General features: G+C 41.1%; 1 pseudogene across 1 annotated transcript; it reads left to right on the forward strand.

Moving 5' to 3' along the window:
- Window positions 1–566: 566 nt before the first annotated feature.
- LOC310727728 (interferon-induced very large GTPase 1-like) lies at window positions 567–3,022 on the forward strand (annotated as a pseudogene). Its single transcript has 3 exons — window positions 567–573; window positions 780–1,686; window positions 2,063–3,022. The product of its transcript is annotated as an interferon-induced very large GTPase 1-like (transcript).
- Window positions 3,023–4,000: the final 978 nt, after the last annotated feature.

Genomic DNA, 4,000 nt, shown 5'->3' on the forward strand with positions numbered 1-4,000 from the left:
CACACACACACACACACACACACACACACACACACACACACACACTAACCAAGAGAACTCTGGGTTCTAGATCAGGTTCCTCCAATGTGACTGTTTCCATAAAGACATCACCATTAAATCTGCTGCATAAAATCTGTTTCTTTACATAATAAACCACAGATGAACCTCATTCCATCCACCACAACCTAGTAATAAACCTCCAACCTTCAGCATGGAAGCCTGGGTTGTGAGGTTTAATTAATACTGGAGAGAAAAATATGATGAAATTATTTTCCTCAGAATAAATCACTTGGAGTCATTAAGCTGCTAAATATCACATCATGGACTAAAGCAGTGCTGAAGTTTACCAAACACATAACTGAACACGTAGGAGACCTGCTCTCAGAGACGTGATACACTGATCCTGGTCATGTGTTACAGTCTAACACTGCCATCAGGTGGCCACACACACACACACACACACACACACACACACACACACACACACACACACACACACACACACAGGATAACTTTAGATAAATGTCCTACACTGACTAGCAGTAACGTCTTCCCAGACTTGGAAGATGTTTGGTGAGATCAGTAAAACCCAGTCAATTGCTGAAGCAGAAACTCTAATGTTGTTTTTTTCAGGCTTGTTTTTTTATCTTTATCAAAGTATCAGCTAAATCATTGAGAAGCATGACACATTCTTCCACAGAAACCGGCTCCTGATGGATGGAGTGGTGGAGATCGCTTGGTACTACCCAGCTGGGAAGAAAACTGATTATTTCACCGAGTGTGTTGCCTTCTGAATGCCATGTTTGGACTGCAGTTTGCTGTCAGTGCTGAAAGGTGCACCAGAAAAGCCTTCATGCAGCTGGTCAGAGTTTCAGAGGAGATGAAGGAAGAGCTGTTTGACTACTTACTAGTTGTTGGCACTGAAGGTCTTCGAGGTTTAGAGCTGGCTGAGAAGACCACAATACACCATGACAATGAACTGGCTACATTTGTTGTTGGTCTTGGAAACCTGACCTTGATCAACATCTTTGGAGAGAACCCTGCTGAGATGCAGGACATCCTTCAGATTGTTGTTCAGACTTTTCTGAGAATGAAGAAGGTCAGACTGAATCGCAGCTGTTTATTTGTCCAAAAGAATGTTGGAGACGTCACTGCTGGAGAGAAAAACATGGAGGGAGGAAGACGCTTACAGGAAAAACTGGATGGAATGACAAAGCTGGCATCTAAAGAAGAAGATGGTAATGCTCAGTGCTTTAGTGATATCATTGCATTTGATGTACAAGGTGATGTTAAGTACTTTGCACAGCTCTGGGAGAGAAGCCCACCCATGGCACCACCAAACCCATCATACTGTAAAAATATTGAGGAGCTAAGAAGAGATATCTTTTTAAATATTGTACTTTTTTTTATTTTAATTTTTAAAACTATACTTTCGCTGTTTAAATCCCACTTAAGCAATTTGTGGAACGCACTGCTGAATTCAAACTTTGTGTTTAGTTTTAAAAACACTTTAGAGATCGCAGTGGACAGAAAACTCGAGAATGAATATTGTAAATGGACCTGGAGCCTTCGCAGTGCCATGCTGGGAGCTGAGAACAAACTGCTGAACAGAGTCAACAATGAGAAATACCCAAATATTGATGAAAAGGAAATCGTGGCACATGTGAATGACACAAAGCTGGCTGTGTAAGGATTAATCAATAAGTTCTTCGATGAAGACAAATAATTTTTTATTCAATATTGAGAAAGATTTAAAAGAAAGATTTTGGATCTTAACAAAGATCTTATTAAAGGAACTAAGAGAAAGTTAGATAAAGTTGCATGTTTGAAAATTGCAAGAGAACAGATAAATCAGCGAAGATTCTGAGGGGAAATAAGCTTTAGACACAGAGCAAAGACCTACACTTTACTTTACTACACTCAAAACAGAATTTTAAAATGTCTGGGACAAGTGGGTCACTGAGGTGATGGAAGATGTAGCTTTAATTAACAGCAATGATATTAGGAGAGATGTAACACAGAGACTGTCAGAAAGTTATGAGCTAACTCTTGTCTGTGAGAGACGGAATAGCGAAGCATGCACAAGGTTTGAGTTTTTTGGAGATTATTCAGATTATATTTTTTACAACAAACAACAAGAGACTGTGACTGTAGATCATGAAGATCTACAGTCACAGGAACATGTGGAAGAAAAAGATACAAGCCCTGGTGCACTGGTTCATGGACAAACTCCATCAGAGGAGAACAGCAGAACCTTTACTCTGACTCTGAGGAAAACAACTCCATCCATGCACTGATTGGAAAAAATTATCAAAGACACTGAAGACGAAATGCAGAAGAAGCCCATCGCAGAACAGGGATACAGTCAGATCTACATCCCAGAAATGATAACTTCTGTCAAAAACCAAGAAAGAGAACACCAAACTCAGACCTCTAAATACACAATAAAGAAGGACTTCACAGTGGATCTCTATCTCTATATATATTTGAATAATCAGAAGCCTCATTACTTTAATATCTTCAAGAACTACTCCAATGGTGCCACCTCAGCTGCAGGGTTTGGTGAATTCTTTGTGGACAAACTTAAGCCGTCTATACTGCAGTCAGCGTTCGACCAAACTGCCATCGATGTAGGAGAGAAAATGAAACGTGACGTTCCAGCATTCAGTGGAAACAGGTCTAACCTGGAGAAACACATTCTGACATCACTAGCAGAAGAAAAAACTTTGAAAACTACACTAAATACCTTCACAAACCCAAAGAACATTTTAATAACTTTATTACCAAGGAAGTAGATAAATACCTACTCAAAGACAAGAGTCAAGAGGTTCTGAAAACGATCAAAGCTAACATAAAGTCCAAAGGAAAGCGTGTGATAGATGCGGTGAATAAATAAACAGAAGACGTCAATAAAATAAACGGAAACATCGACATGTGGCTGGAGTACTTCTCCAAGGAGCTGAAGGATGAGCTTTAGTTTAAAGAAGAATCATGTCTTGAGCAGAAAGCAGAATGTAGATGATCCTGCTGTCAGGGTTTTTCTCATTTCCAAAGCTGACTGCATTTCCCATCGCCTTTTGTCTTATCTTGTTCCTTTGCCTCTTTGTGGTTCTGTGTTTGCCGTAAAATAAAGAAATTCTGCAATGCATCTGCCTTCACCTCTGTTTCATACCATGTTGAAAGACATTGCATGGATGCAGCATATAAAGACCCCAAGAGAGAAGACCAGAAGAAACAGAGGTAGCTTGACCAGATCAGGGCAATCCTGTATCCACTCTTGTCTGGACCCCATGTTAAGCATCTTCTCAAGGCAGTTATTAGGGATATTACTCCTGCATCTTCCTATGGGTATCTCCCTCTTCTCCTTTCCTGATTGGTTGAGGGATGTTGCTTCTGTTTCTGGCCTTGTTGAGAACGAGCCTTGTTTTAATTCCTATATTCCATCTGAGACGTAATGCTACTGGAGGGAGTATGTTGCACCTCCTTCTGGCTCTGTAAAGGGCAGCACACACATGGGCCCATATCTAACTAGCATTATCTCTCAGACTGCATCAGCACGGTCCCCTGAATTCAGCACAGGGCTGTTTCCCATCAGCCACTGAGCTCCTCTGATTCCTGTTTTTGCTGCCTCTGTGCTCATGTGCTGTCTCACCTTATCCTCACAAGGGTTTTCTTATCACTGCTATGCAGATGACACTCAACTAATCTTTTCTTTCCCTCCACCAGATACCACAGCCTCCGCTCAGATCTCGGCATGCTTGACAGACATATCTTCATGGATAAGTGCTCACCAACTAAAACTCAACCCCAGCAAAACAGAACTGCTGGTCATCACAGGTGATTCATCTCCAGGTCAAGATCTCCAAATAACACTTCATGACTTCAGCCACTGCTCGTAACCTTGGGGTAACTATGGACAATGAACTGTCTTTTTCCCCACGTGTCGCTAATGTTGCTCGTTCCTGTTGATGTATTCTCTAAAAGATCCGAAGGATTCGAC

Source organism: Silurus aristotelis (genome assembly GCF_946808225.1).
Source record: "Silurus aristotelis genome assembly, chromosome: 6".
Lineage (NCBI taxonomy): Eukaryota > Metazoa > Chordata > Actinopteri > Siluriformes > Siluridae > Silurus > Silurus aristotelis.